The sequence below is a fragment of the Macaca nemestrina genome, chromosome 17, assembly GCF_043159975.1.
Source record: "Macaca nemestrina isolate mMacNem1 chromosome 17, mMacNem.hap1, whole genome shotgun sequence".
Classification (NCBI taxonomy): domain Eukaryota; kingdom Metazoa; phylum Chordata; class Mammalia; order Primates; family Cercopithecidae; genus Macaca; species Macaca nemestrina.
In genome coordinates, this window is record NC_092141.1 from 87,728,391 (window position 1) to 87,744,489 (window position 16,099).

Consider the following 16,099-nt stretch of genomic DNA (forward strand, 5'->3'; position numbering starts at 1 on the left):
TCTAAAGCAAGAGCTGGAAAAGGAAAGAACAGTAGTAGTCAGCTAGACATTTGGTTTTGTATCCTTTTTTTTTTTTTTTTTTTTTTGAGACGGAGTCTCACGCTGTTGCCCAGGCTGGAGTGCAGTGGCGTGATCTCGGCTCACTGCAAGCTCCGCCTCCCGAGTTCCCGCCATTCTCCTGCCTCAGCCTCCTGAGTAGCTGGGACTACAGGCGCCCGCCACCGCGCCCGGCTAATTTTTTGTATTTTTAGTAGAGACGGGGTTTCACTGTGGTCTCGATCACCTGACCTTGTGATCCGCCCGCCTCGGCCTCCCAAAGTGCTGGGATTACAGGCTTGAGCCACCGCGCCCGGCCTGGTTTTGTATCCTTAACATCTATTCCGAGTGGAAATTAAATCAAATGAGCCTTTAACATAAACGTGTGAAAGAGTAATAGCATCTGGCCTGCTTCCTCCACACAATGAGATGTCCATCATGTGACTGACATGGGGGAAAACAGCAGATTTCTGGGAAAATAATTACCAAATACTGTTGTGCCAACATCTTCTTCTAGAATAATAAACTTTTTTTTCCTATCAAGGTTCATCGTTCAGGGACATTTCCATTACCTGACAACAGGAAAAATTATCTTTACTCTCAGAGTACAAAACATTCTTAAGAACAGAGAGCAACAACATAACCTTCTGACTCAAGATAGTCTCTGTTCCAGTAATTTGATGACAAATAGTGTTGCTGATCAGCAGAATATAGAGTGGAAGGGGCGGCTTTTTGGCACATGCCTTCCCCTACCTTTCAATTAGGAGCACTCTTTTAAAACTAGAAATGCTTCAAAAAGTCAGACAAAGTCCACAAAGTACTACAAATTACTGCAATAATACCCATGAGGCACACTTCCATAAGAAGAAAATTATATGCAGGAAGGATTAAACTGCCCATCCTCACAAGAAACATTTCATGGGCAAAGGCACTAAGGTAGATGTAGTCAACACAATAATGGTCCCAAAGATACACATGTCCTAATCACTGGAACCTGTGACTATGTTAAATTCCATGGCAAAGGGGGATTAAGTTTGCAGATTGAATTAAATTTCCTAATCAGCCAACTTAGAAGAGGGAGATTATCCTAGATCATTCAGGTGAGCACATGGATTCTTCCAAATGGAAGAGGGAGGCAGGACAGTCAGTGTCAGAGTGATGAAAGGGGAGACTCAACCAGCCACTGCTGGCTTTGAAGATGCAGGAAGGAGCTAAGAGCCAAGGAGCGTGGGCAGCCTCTAGAAGCTGGAAAGGTAAGGAGGCAGATCTTTCCCTAGAGCCTCCAGAAAGAAACATAACCCTGCTGAAACACGATTTTAGCCCAGTGAGACCCATTCCAGACTTCTGGCCTCCAAACTATAAGATAATAATGTATATTGTCTTAAGCCACTAAATTTGTGATAATTTGTCATGGCAGCAACAGGAAACTAATACAATGGAAATGTCCATCTGGCTGCTTTCTGGATGTTTTTAACTTCAAAAAAAGACTTTGGCCAGGCACGGTGGCTCACGCCTATAATCCTAGCACTTTGGGAGGAAAAGGCGGGTGGATCACCTAAGGTCAGGGGTTCGAGACCAGCCTGCCCAATGTGGTGAAACCCTGTCTCTACTAAAAATACAAAATTAGCCAGGAATGGTGGCACATGCCTGTAATCCCAGCTACTTGGGAGGCTGTGGCAGGAGAATCGCTTAAACCTAGGAGGCGGAGGTTGCAGTGAGCTGAGATCGTACCACTGCATTCCAGCCTGGGTGACAGAGTGAGACTCCATCTCCAAAAAAAAAAAAAAAAAAAGTAATGCCATTCTGGAGGAGATAAAGTAAAAAAAAAAAAGTAATCCTCATTCTAGAGGAGATAAGCATGAAGTGGGCTATTCAGAAGTCCAAGAGGGTTTCAATGCCAAGCAAGACAACTGGCGAGCCCTCAAAAGCTGTATCTGACTCTATTGTCAGGTTGCTGTCCTGACTAAAGAATGATGGTCCCTCAGAAGACAAAAAACCAAGAGGTGTCACAGCACAAGACAACAGTGTTTCCAGGGGTCCCTGGATGTGCTCCCCAAGAACCAGAGTCCACAGTTGAGCTGAGAGCAGGCAAATGATCACAAGTTGATTTTTTAAAAATCCTGCAAGAGCATGAATAAACTGGCATAAATCCAAGTCCCAAAGTCTATTTTTGAACCTGCAAAGCTAGAGGATCTTGTCTTGAGATCCTTGGTGACCGTACCACAGTACTCATGTTCCAATGAGGCCCTGTCAAAAACCAGCCTTAGGCTGTGGACGGTGGCTCACACCTGTAATCCCAGCACTTTGGGAGGTGGGAGGATCGTCGGAGCCCAGGAGTTTGAGACCAGCCTGGGCAACATAGTGAGACCCCATCTCTACAGGAAAAAAAAAAAAAAAAAAAAAGCCAGCCCCTCCTCTAGCAGGAGACAAAGCTTCCAAGTCAAGGCTTCGGGCAGGAAGACTCTGGGAGATGCTCTGTAACTCCTTGGAAGAAACGCCATTCTGCTAGTGTTCTCCTGTCTCACTGTTAAACGAGTTCTTTCAGCAGCCTTTTTATTTAGTCATAAAGGGCAGAAGGGCAAAGAGAAGCCATGAAAAGGCCCCTGGAAATGGCTGAGAGACAAGCGCAGTAAGATTTGTTAACCTTTACCTGGTTACCTGGATTTCTCATAAACTCTAGTGGCCCAACCACAAAACATGTTCTGGTTCCAGGGAATCATCAAAGGCCAGGCTGCGTAATTCTTGTCGCCACAACGTCAAACCCAGTTTACCACAGTCCCTGGGAGGAAACAGCAGCCCCTAAAATGAATGCTACCCGGAGGATTAGGGAAAAAAATACTGCCTTTACTGCATGAACCTACAAACTCCTCAAATTTCCACCCTAAGATTAACAATGGCTCTTTCAACGTAAATGTGTGTAACAATCAGCAACACAGGCTTAACCAAAACTCTCTACAAACTATATCAAGATATAAAACGCTGTATCCCACTCCCAGGAGAAAGAAAGTTTAGAAAGTACATAAATTCATCTCTGAGAGGTCTGAGAAAAACAAAAAAAAACAAAGAAAATACACAAATAGCATATAAGGTATGTAAAAGTGCAAGGACATAAAAATGAGGAGGGGGTGCGAATGAGCAGCCAGTATAGAAAAAGCCCATTCAAAGCACGGTCTTTGCATGGAGTCTGAGAAATGCAGCTTGCGGTGCCAGCTCAGCCACTCATCAGCTATGTCCCTTTAGAATCTCTCTACGTCTCCATTTCCTCACCTATAAGATCAGTACATTATTTGTTCCCACCCACAGGGTAACTGTGAGGATTAAAGAAGAACTTACGAAAAATGTTCAGCAATGAACTTGATGTGCAGCAAGCCGTGAACTCCTAGTGTGGGAATAGTGAAAGCAGTGACACCTACTCTGGCATGTTCCCATCTCATTTCATCCCAGGAGGTAACTGCCTGGGTAGACCCCAAAGTCTAGGTTGTAATCCCTACTTCTTTTGGGATGTTATAAACCCATAAAATAAATATTTCAATTCTAATTCTAAAAATCTTTTTAGAATTTAATTTCCTCCATGCTTTGTCACTGCAGTCTGGACACAGAGAAATCGTAGAAGTCTTTGTCAAAGTTAGAGACCAAGTTGAAGAAGTCTCCATCTTCAATAAATTAGTAAAAGTCAATGTAGTCTGTAATCCGGTTGTCTGTAATCCCAGCACTTTGGGAGTCCGAGATGGGAAGACTGCTTAAGGCCAGGAATTCAATACCGGCCTGGTCAACATAGTAAGACCCCATGTCTAAATTTTTTAAAACAATTTTTTTTAAGTACGTCTCACTCAGAACACAGTGAAAGCTGAAAGGCCCCAGGCTCCCATAGCATTTGTTGGTATTTCCACCATAGCAAATTTCCATGTGAACCGCCCTACACTGTGAGCTTCTGGAAAGCAGGGCCTGTATCTTAAAATTCTTCACAGCCTGAGCATCAAGCAAATACCCTGACACAAATAATTTAAAAGGTCTGAACAAATGGATGAATAGATGAACAAAGGGATGGTTGGATAGACGGAAAACAATTTAAATGGCAAGAAACAGAAAAGGATCTAGTGTTTTTTTCAAGCCTGAATGATTGGAGTGACAAGTAAACGGTGATAAAAGTTCAAAAACTCAGGGAGGTCTAGAGGAAACACCAGAATAAAAGGGCCAGGAGCAAGCCTTGGACACGCTGAATCTCGGACAACGATGGAATATCCATGGGGAATGAGCAGGAAGCACTTGAAAATGCCAGAATAGAGCTAAAATTCAAATTCTCTTAATTTCAATCATTAGGGCTGTTGGAAATAATATTTCAGGGAATTAGAGAACACAAAAGAAAGTAACTTAAGTTAAACAGGTTTCAAAAACACATATAGTCTGCAGCTGCTGTGTACAGAAGCCAGAACAGACAAAATGAAATGTGAGACCGATCATCCTGCAGCTTTACAACACAGCACATATGAATGCTTTCATTGAAGACTCGCTCAGAATCATCGCCCAAAGGTATAAAAAAGAGTCTATAAATAGTCTTAATATCCCCCAGGTAAAAACAAAAAGCTCTCCACTCTGCATCAACTTTCAGCTCCTGCCCTTTCTCACTTTCCATTTACCATCTAGTTACCCGAAGAGTTATATACTTCTGCCTTCAAAGTCTCCCTTTCAGATCTCTTCCTCTACCCAGCCCTTCAGTGGTGGTATTCCAAGACAACATCCTTGCTCTTCTCAATCAGCCTGCAGCATCACCCACTCCCTGGGTTCCACTCCCACTCATGCATTGATCACCTCTGGAGTTCCAGGTCCAAATTCAGCTATTGAAATGGGTCTCTCAAAGTGGACACTGTAAAAGTACCACAAAACTCGACAGAATACGCCCAAAACCGAAGCCTGTTCTGAGTATGGAAACTCTCCAAGCAGTCATCCAGACAGAAACCTGGCACTCACTTTCGTCGCTCTGTCTCCCTTGTCTCCTTTCAATGCTGTCCCTCGCAAACACTGGCAACCAAATCCATCAATTTCATGTCCTTCACCGGTCCTGTATTTATTGTCTCCTACCTCCTACTCCCATAGCCTGAATTCAAGCCCTCATCACCTGGCTCACCTATCTCCATAAGTTCCTTAAGGGTCTCTCCACTGCCAATCTGAGCCACACTAAGTCAGAAGAATCTTTCTAAAATGCAATATAATGCTCTGCTTTTCCCTCTCCTTTCCTCCACCTGCTTCCTTTCTCCCTCCCTTCCCCTCTTGGCAAAAATAGAAAATAAAAATAAAAAAAAGATAGGCACAGTGGCTCACACCAGCACCTTGGGAGATGGAGGTTGTCAAATCACTTGAGGCCAGGAATCAAGACCAGCCTGGCCAACATGGCAAAACCCCGTTTCTACTAAAAATACAAAAATTAGCCGGGTGTGGTGGCATGTGCCTGTAATCCCAGCTACTCAGGAGGTTGAGGCATGAAAATCACTTGAACCCAGGAGGCGGAAGTTGCAGTGAGCTGAGATCACGCCAGTGAACTCCAGCCTGGGCAACACAGCAAGACTATGTCTCAAAACAAAAAGCAAAATAATCATCATAAAATACTCCTGGTTTAAACCCTATCATAGCTCCATGTCCCAGAGAATAAGTCCCGGGTAACAACACATACTGAAGCCCCCCATAACTATCCCCCATTTCTTCGAACCCTGCTTCTGGCCTCCTCCCTCTGCTCAGAGCCTGCTCTCCAGGCACAAAGAACCACTTGTAGCTCCCCAAGTGGCCAAACTGCTTCACACCTCCTGTCCTCTCATTCTCTTTGCTTGATACATATTTCTCTGCAATGTTTTCCTACTTGGCACTAACTCATCTTTCACAATCCAGCCCAAGGGCCAGCTCCTCTACAAACTCCCCTGGCCAGTCCAGTGTCATCCCAACGCCAGTAGAACTGGCACTGCTCTCCTTGGTTTACCTACGTTTTTCATGCACACACCTGCCACATCTACCGTAACATGCTCCTTCACAGCTTGCTGCCATATTTGTCTCCTCCTTCTAGACTCAAAGCATCGGTGACAACAGGGACTACATAGTATGAAATGATCACTCATGCTTGTTGATTGAATAAACAATTACAAACTGCTCATAGAAACAAACCTGTGAGCCGATGCGGTGGCTCACACCTGTAATTCCGACACTTTGGGAGGCCGAGGCAGGTGGATCCCGAGGTCAGGAGTTCGAAACCAGCGTGGCCAACATGGTGAAACCCCGTCTCTACTAAAAATACAAAAATTGGCCAGGTGCGGTGGCTCATGCCTGTAATCCCAGCACTTTGGGGGGCCGAGGTGGGCGGATTACAAGGTCAGGAGATAGATACCATCCTGGCCAACATGGTGAAACCCCATCTGTACTAAACATACAAAACTTAGCCGGGCGTGGTGGCACGTACCTGTAATCCCAGTTACTTGGGAGGCTGAGGCAGGAGAATCGTTTGAGCCAGGGAGTCAGAGGTTGCAGTGAGCCGAGATCGCATCACTGCACTCCAACCTGGCGACAGAGCAAGACTTTGTCTCAAAAAAAAAAAAAAAGAAAAAAAAGAAAAATACAAAAATTAGCCAAGCATGGTGGTGGGTTTCTATAGTCCCAACTGCTTGGGAGGCTGAGGCAGGAGAATTGCTTAAACCCCGGATGTGGAGGATGCAGTGAGCTGAAATCGTGCCACTGCACTCCAGCCTGGGCAACAAGAGCGAAACTCCATCTCAAAAAAAAAAAAAAAAAAAAAGGAAAAAAAAACCACAAATCTGTGACATTACTAGACAATAGGTGTTTGTTTTGTTTTTGTTTTTTTGAGACAGAGTCTCACTGTTGCCCAGGCTGGAGTGCAGTGGTGCGACCTCGGCTCACTGCAATCTCCACTTCCCGGGTTCAAGCGACTCTCCTGGCTCAGCCTCCCAAGTAGCTGAGACTACAGACGTGCGCTACCACGCCTGGCTAGTTTTTATATTTTTAGTAGAGACGGGGTTTCACCATGTTGGCTGGATGGTCTCCATCTCTTGACTTCATGATCCTCCTGCCTTGGCCTGGGATTACAGGTGTGAGCCACAGCGCCCGACCGAAAATAGGCTTTTTTAATAGCCTTATGCCAATTCCATCATTCATACCTAACACTACTAATTACAACATAGATTTAACAATGCCAGGTAAGGGCATGCTTCTGAAACAGAAGCCTTGAAGACTCAAGAAAAGGTAGAAAATGGCCAAGAGCAGGAGCTCACACCTGTAATCCCAGCACTTTGGGAGGCCAAGGCAGGCAGATTGTTTGAGCTCAGAGGTTCAAGACCAGCATGGCCAACATGGTGAAACACTGAGTCTCCTAAAAATACAAAAACTGGCCAGGTGCAGTAGCTCACATCAGTAATCCCAGCACTTTGGGAGGCCAAGGTGGGCAGATCACATGAGGCCAGGAGTTTGAGACCAGCCTGCCCAACATGGCAAAATCCCATCTCTACTAAAAATACATAAATTAGCCAGGCGTAGTGGTGTCCACCTATAATCCCAGCTACTCAGGAGGCTGAGGCAGGTGAACTGCCTGAACCCGGGAGGCAGGTTACAGTTAGCAAAGATCACGACACTGCACTCCAGCCTGGGCAACAGAGCAAGGCCCCGTCTGAAAAATAAAATAAAATAAAAATACAAAAATTAGCCAGGTGCAGTGGCGCATGCCTGTAATCCCAGCTACTCAGGTGGATGAAGCATGAGAAATGCCTGAACCCAGGAGGCAGAGGTTGCAGTGAGCCGAGATCACACCACTGCCCTCCAACCGGGATGACAGAGCAAGACCGTCTCAAAGAAAAAAAATGGCTGGGTACAGTGGCTCACACCTGTAATCCTAGCACTTTGGGAGGCCAAGGCAGGCAGATCATGAGGTCAGGAGATAAGACACCATCCCGGCCAACATGGTGAAACCCTGTCCCTACTAATCATACAAAAATTAGCTGGGCGTGGTGGCATGCGCCTGTAGTCCCAGCTACTCGGGAGACTGAGGCAGGAGAATGGCTTGAACCAGGGAGTTGGAGGTTGCAGTAAGCCGAGATTGCGCCACTGCACTCCAGCCTGGCGACAGAACAAGACTCCATCTCAAAAAAAAAAAAAAAAGAAAAGAAAAGGTGCGGCCGGGCGCCGGTGGCTCAAGCCTGTAATCCCAGCACTTTGGGAGGCCGAGACGGGCGGATCACGAGGTCAGGAGTTCGAGACCATCCTGGCTAACACGGTGAAACCCCGTCTCTACTAAAAAATACAAAAAACTAGCCGGGCGAGGTGGTGGGCACCTGTAGTCCTGGCTACTCGGGAGGCTGAGGCAGGAGAATGGCGTAAAAACCCGGGAGGCGGAGCTTGCAGTGAGCTGAGATCCGGCCACTGCACTCCACCCTGGGCAACATAGCGAGACTCCGTCTCAAAAAAAAAAAAAAAAAAAAAAAAAAGAAAAGGTGGAAAATATAAAAAGACTTGGATAAGGAAGGTATTATCCTGGCCCTTGTTATAAAATTCAGTCACTAAAGAAAGCAGCTAATAACCATCTCATTACCATAAAAGCAGAAATATACAATGTCACGCTATCCCGGATAACGACCAGTCATAGAAATCCCCTACATACCCTTCACTGCTTTTGTGTTTTTCTGAAGTTAATGCAAACAGAGAAGCAAAACAACATTAGCAGCAGTTTCAGAGGATGTGGGATTCACTTCTTGATCATTTCTAAATAATTTTCCACCTCCTCCATGCCTCTATTATTGCAACTGAAACTAAATTGCAACAATACTTAGAGACAATCAAGAAGTAGTGTGGCAATGGAGCAAATGAACAGGTTCAGGCAAATTACTTTTCTTTAGAAGCCCACTCTGAAGACTTTCATCTTGGAGAAGAGAGCAGGAAAGGGGTGGAACAATAACAGGAAAGCAGACTCAACCGGCTACACAGCTCTCAAGCTGAAGTCTCCCAACCATCCAGCACAAAACGCAGAGGGATGTTTCATCCCTCCTGCTCCAAATGACCTACGATGTGTGCCCCCATACTTGAAATAAGAAGGCAATCTCCTAATTCTTACTATAGAGTAAGTGTCCTAACTGATTGTCAATGCAAGAAATATAGAAGAAAAAAATCTGTTTGACGAAATCTCTTTTGATTAACCCACAGAATATTTAGAAAGGAGTAGGTATGATCCGTAAGATTCCAGAAACTGAACTGTTTTGTTTTGTTTCATTTTTGTTTTTTGAGATGGAGTCTCACTCTGTCGCCAGGCTGGAGTGCAGTGGCGTGATCTCGGCTCACTACGACCTCCGCCTCCCAGGTTCAAGCGATTCTCCTGCCTCAGCCTCCCGAGTAGCTGGGACTACAGGCACGTACCACCACGCCCAGCTGATTTTTGTACTTTTATTAGAGACAGGGTTTCACCATGTTGGCCAGGATGGTCTCGATCTCTTGACCTCGTAATCCGCCCGCCTCGGCCTCCCAAAGTGCTGGGATTACAGGTGTGAGCCACTGCATCTGGCCTGTTTTGTTTTTGAGACATAGTCTCACTCTGTTGCCCAGGCAGGAGTGCAGTGGCATGATCTCAGCTCACTGCAACCTCTGCCTCCCAGGTTCAAGTGATTCTAGTGACTCAGCCTCCTGAGTAGCTGGGATTACAGGCGAGCACCACCATGCCCGGCTAATTTTTTGTTTTGTTTTGTATTTTAGTAGAGATGGGGTTTCACCATGTTGCCCAAGCTGCTCTTGAACTCCTGAGCTTAAGCGATCTGCCCACCTCGACCTCCCAAAGTGCTGGGATTACAAGCATGAGCCACCATGCCCAGCCCGAAACTGAATGGTTTATCATTAAAACCCAGACCAATAACATCTATTTAATTCACAGCAAGGTATGGTGGCTCATGCCTGTAATCCTAGCACTTTAGGAAGCCAAGGCAGGAGAATCACTTGAGGCTAGGAGTTCAAGACCAGCCTGGAACATAGTGAGACCCTGCTCTATTTAATTAAAAGAAAAATTATAGTTTCAAAAAAAAAAAAAATCTATCGGCCAGGAGCAGTGGCTCACACCTGTAATCCCAGCACTTTGGGAGGCGGAGGCAGGCAGATCACCTGAGGTTAGGAGTTCGAGGCCAGCCTTACCAACATGGTGAAACCACATCTCTTACTAAAAATAAAAAAATCAGCAGGGCACGGGTAATTCCAGCTACTCAAGAGGCTGAAGCACAAGAATTGCTTGAACCCAGGAGGTGGAGCTTGCAGTGAGCCGAGATTGTGCCACTGCACTCCAGCCTGGGCAACAGAGCAAGACTCCATCTCAAAAAAAGAAAAAAAAAGAAAATTAAATTTTAAAAATATCTATTTAATTCACAATTTCTCCTCGTAAGGAAACATTTTGTAGTTGGCCAGAAGACAATATATGGGTTGAGAGATCGTCCATCTTTAAAAGAAAAATTAAAAGAAAGGTAAACGACTGTTGGAGTTAGCCAAAATCTAAACTAGACCCCAGTCAAAACTGATATACATTTTCCCCATGCTTAAAACATCAGAATGACAAAAACCTGTAAATCACCTTATTTGATAGAAAAGAGTTAACCTCAGTTAAGTAAATAAATCATCATTCCTTATGACATAGCCAGTTCATAATACACAAATATGCAAAAAAAAAATTTCAATCTAGCTAGTAATCAGTAGATTTAATGAGTCACCATTTGTAACTACCAAATTCAGTTTGTTTGTTTTTAAAAAAAAAAAAACCCTTGAAACCTGTTGATCCTCACTGGGGGCACATTTGCACTGTTCCAAGTGCGTGTACTGATACATTGCTAAGAACAGAGTAAACTGGTACAGCCCTTTTGGAAAAAGTTGGTACCAGACATCAAGAATTCCAAAAATGTTTATACTCTCTGACATGTTCATGTCACCCTGAGAATATATCTTAAAGACCACAAAGTGTGTATAATTATGGCAACCTTATGTTTCAGATTTTCTAAGAAAGTGTTCACTGCAAATAATTGTGTTCTTTTCAATAAAGGCACATCAGTAAGTTAGTAACTAAGATTGAGAACAACGGAAGTCATCCATATCACACAAAAACAAAGAAAATGGGTTCTGCATGGGATCAAACATGTATAGAAGTGTTCTGGTTTCTGTTTGAAATGGAGAGTTGAGGAAAAAACTCAAACTCACCACATATTAACTTTTTACGAGATGGAACTTGGTTCAATCCATTATTCCCTCCACAGTTGCTGAGTGCCTCTGTAGCATCCCAGGCACCATGCCCGTTCTGGAGACATGGTGATGAAAAGGCAAATCTTTCTTAAATGCAACAGGCTCCTCTCCCCAGCCCACAGCAGCACCCAGACATGCCACTGCCCAGACTTTATTTTTCTTGTTGAATCTTTTCACCACCCACACACAGGTCTCCATGGTACAGTATGATAGCTCTTCCTATAATTCCAACACAAATCCTCCTTTTATCCAGTCTTTGGTCACAAACTGTAATACATACATGTGAAATGTTCCCAAATTTCCCATGGTAAACACTCAAGAGTACGCCTGTGATAAAACTCCTTTCCATTAAAACACAGAAGAAACTACTCTCTTTTCTTATCAAACCCCCGAAGTACCTACCAGAGCATTCGGTATGGGAAATCGGGTTAGAACTGCCATGAGGCACTGCTCCCTCAGACAGCCGGCCATCTGTGGCTGGCGTAACGGCCCTCGACTTGCTCCTGCTTTTCCCTCTGTGCCACTAGGCACCCACCCCTGCAGTGACCCCAGCTCCCGAGGCATCACACCATCCACAGACCACAGGGTTAGTCCTCCTGAGGTCCCCCTGTGCATTATGACACCACACCTACCACACCTAACCAGGCACAGAAACCAGGCTGAACACCCTGACAGCCTCCAGTGGCCCATGAGGCTTGAGGGGAACGATGAGGGTAGGGGAAGGGGAGAGATGGACAGAAGTTACTGATTAAAAGTGATCTTGAAAGCCTCGGGTGCTAGGGGTCTTTTTTCTTTTTACCCCTGCCCTGAGTATTCCCTCATATCCTTCCCTCAAAGGCCAAAGCCAGAGACAGTAGATATGTTTTTATGCAATTGCACCTCAATGCTTCCTGAAATATGCGAATGAACAATTTTCTTGAATGTCTTACCCCACCACTCTTCCTCTACACAGAAAGTGAAACCTACTGTTTTTAACTCTTGCTGAAAACACTGATATTTTAACTTAAAATTAGTTCTATCTTTCTTGCTTTAGATAATGAATTAGTTCCACCTTTCCTGCTTTAGATGATCAATCTGGGAACTCAATATAAAAATTACATCAAAGGCAAATAAAAAGTAAGGTATTTCAGAAGCTGAATAAGTAAAGGACATTTGCAGACCTCTCTTCCTTTTCATTTGAAAACTCACCTAAAAATTATTTGTAAATTCTTTGTTGACAACTTCCCTAACTGAAGCTAACTTCTTGAAAGGAACAAAAATAAGACATGCATTTGCTATAATGAACATGCTAGACTCCGGCAACTTTCATTTTAAATGTTTATATAGAAATTATGCTTAAAGGCTGGGCGCAGTGGCTCATGCCTGTAATCCCAGCACTTTGGGAGGCTGAGGTGGGCAGATCATCTGAGGTCAGCAGTTTCAGACCAGCCTGGCCAACATGTAGGCCCTGTCTCTACTAAAAATACAAAAATTAGCCGGGTGTGGTGGCACACGCCTGTAATCCCAGCCACTTGGGAAGCTGAGACAGGAGAATCACATGAACCCAGGAGGCAGAAGTTGCAGTGAGCTGAGATCATGCCACTGCACTCCAGCCTGGGCAACAGAGTAAGACTCTGTCTCAACAACAACAAAAAAAGAAATTATGCTTAAAAAGGAAGTTCATAAATGAATCACGGCAACTGCAGTCATTAGCCCCAAAATGATGACCATTACAGAGCAGCAGGATGAACACACTCTCTGGAAAATCCCTCAAATACCCCCTTAAAGTGCATTATATGTGGCTTTCTGTTTACAACCCTGAACATTATTACACAGAAATATATACCGGTAACAGCACATACAAGCCAGGCGCAGTGGCTCACACCTGTAATCCTGGCACTTTGGGAGGCTGAGGTGGGCAGATCACTTGAGGCGAGGAGTTCGAGAACAGCCTGGCCAACACGGTGAAACCCCACCTCTACTAAAAATACAAAAAAATTAGCCAAGCATGGTGGCACACGCCTGTAGTCCCAGCTATTCAGGAGGCTAAGGCACGAGAATCGTTTGAACCCAGGAGGCAGAGGTTGCAGTGAGTCAAGATCGTGCCACTGGACTCCAGCCTGGACAACAGAGCGAGACTCTCCCTTAAAAAAAAAAAAAAAAAAAAAAAAAAAAAAAAGGACACACAGTATGCATGTTATAAAGAGAATGTATGCAAAATTTAATTTTTACAATTTTTTTTCTTTTTCCTGAGCACCACAGTATTTCCTGTAAGTTAATGGTTTGTCTGGTGGGACTCCACAGGGCCATAAACTGTTTTTTTTTTTAAAAGAAACCAGTAGGCCGGGTGCGGTGGCTCTTGCCTGTAATCCCAGCACTTTGGGAGGCCTAGGCAGGCGAATCACCTGAGGTCGGGAGTTCAAGACCAGCCTGACCAACATGGAGAAACCCTGTCCCTACTAAAAACACACAATTAACGGGGTGTGGTGGCGCATGCCTGTAATCCCAGCTACTTGAGAGGCTGAAGCAGGAGAATTGCTTGAACCCGGGAGGCGGAGGTTGCGGTGAGCCAAGATCGCACCATTGCACTCCAGCCTGGGCAACAAGAGTGAAACTCTGTCTCAAAAATAAATAAATGAACCAGTAAAAACATATCCCACATAGGTGTAGTCTGAACCAAACTGTCCCTATCTAGTGAATACAAAAGAGTATTGGAGTTGAGAAAGCCTTTTTGTTGGTTTTTGAAATTGTCTTTAATTGAACAGAGAAACTCTAAGGCTCTCTTTCTACAGCATATTATCAATGAGCTGTGTTCCAAAAGTTCTTTAATACTAAAAGGTAGCTAGGAAATTACAATGCATTTCCCTCAAGAAAGAATTCTAAGGCCGGGTGCAGTGACTCACACCTGTAATCCCAGCACTTTGGAAGGCTGAGGCAGGCAGATCTCGAGGTCAGAAGATCGAGACCATCGTGGCTAACACAGTGAAACCCCATCTCTACTAAAAATACAAAAAAAAAAAAAAAAAGAAAAAGATTTCTAAAAACAATGGTACCTGTCCTAGGCTGATTCACAAAACATTACCAACTTACACGGCAGGGACAGGGGCAAAAGCAGAGGAAGTACTGTTGAAACAGCACACAAAGTTAACACTATAAGAAATGTTTCTCACTATTCTGAAAACCAAATATTAAGGTTTAGGCTGGGTGTGGTGGCTCACACCTGTAATCCCAGCACTTTGAAAGGTTGAAGCAGGCGGATCAATTGAGGTCAGGAGTTCAAGACCGGCCTGGCCAACATGGGGAAACCCCATCTTTACTAAAAATACAAAAATTAGCCAGATGTGATAGCATGTGCCTGTAGTGCCCCTTACTCAGGAAGCTGAGAAAGGAGAACTGCTTGAACCCAGGAGGTGGAAGCTGCAGTGAGCTGAGATTGTGCCACTGCACTCCAGCCTGGGTGACAGAGCAAGATTGTCTCAAAAAAAAAAAAAAAAAAGAAAAGAAAAAAAAATTAAGGTTTAAAAAGTTTATTTAGGGCCGGGAGTGGTGGCTCACACCTATAATCCCAGCACTTTGGGAGGCCAAGGCAGTCGGATCACTTGAGGTCAGGAGTTTAAGACCAGCCTGGCCAACATGGTGAAACCCCGTTTCTACTAAAAACACAAAAATCAGCCAGGTGTGGTGGCAGGTGCCTGTAATCCCAGCTACTTGGGAGGCTGAGGAGGAGAATCACTTGAACCCAGGAGGCAGAGGTTGCAGTGAACCAAGATTGCATCACTGCACTCCAGCCTGGGCAACAGAGTGAGACTCCATCTCAAAAAAATAAAAGAAAGAAAAAGAAAAATAAGTTTAATTAGGCTTGGCACAGTGGTTCATGCCTATAATCCCAACACTTTCAGAGGCCGAGGCGGGAGGATGGTTTTAGAACAGCCTGCGCAACATAGTGAGACTCTGCATCTATTTTAAAAAATAAAAATAAAAAGTTTGTTTAGAAGAAAACAATGGAAGTTCTGAGGTGACGTCTGAACACGTCATGCTATATGCTTTATAAATCCATCACACACATTTCCTTTTACAATGTGGGATTTGGTCACGGTAAATTCTTTGTGAAACCCATGAGGGAAATGGACAATTCTGGAGACTAACACAAACCTTAAAGAACTCGGGAGTCTTATTCTTCATATGATCATCTTACACCATCAGGTACTTTTTGTGTGGTGACCCTATGGATGGGGAATCTCCTTTAATTCAATCTTTTTAGTTCCTCCAAAATAAAAGGATGATATTTAAAACTAGAAAGGGGAATAGGCCGGGCGTAGTGGCTCATGCCTGTAATCCCAGCACTTTGGGAGGCCTAGGCAGGGGGATCACCTGAGGTCAGGAGTTTGCGACCAGCCTGACCAACATGGAGAAACCCTGTCTCTACTAAAAATACAACATTAGCCGGGCGTGGTGGCACATGCCTGTAATCCCAGGTACTCAGGAGGCTGAGGCAGGAGAATCGCTTGAACCTGGGAGGCAGAGGCTGCAGTGAGCCGAGACTGCGCCATTGCACTCCAGCCTGGGCAACAAGAATGAAACTCCGTCTCAAAAAAAAAGAAAGGAGAAGAATAAACTTATAAACTTTCTCATCTTGGTGTGTGGCAGACAGAATACTAGCCCCTAAAGATGTCCAGGTCCTAATCCCCAGAACTTGTGAATAGGTTACATCACTTGGCAGAAGGGGAATTAAGGTAACAGATGGAATTAAGGTTGCTAATCCTTATCCTTGATTATCCAGGTGGGTCCACTGCAATCACAAGGATCTTAATAAGACGGAGGTAGGAGGTCGAGAGAA

General features: G+C 44.5%; 1 protein-coding gene across 3 annotated transcripts in view; it reads right to left on the bottom strand.

Moving 5' to 3' along the window:
* Nucleotides 1-16,099, bottom strand: part of LOC105469247 (cytohesin 1) — a 106,049-nt gene that overhangs the window by 87,283 nt on the left and 2,667 nt on the right. For 2 of the 3 annotated variants that reach the window (XM_011720067.3, XM_011720064.3), the window contains exon 1: nucleotides 11,686-12,467. The exons of the other annotated variant lie outside the window; for it this stretch is intronic. The gene's annotated coding sequence lies outside the window, so the exon portion shown is untranslated. Of the gene's footprint in view, nucleotides 1-11,685; nucleotides 12,468-16,099 lie in introns of those variants that run through there. 3 annotated transcript variants of the gene reach the window in all.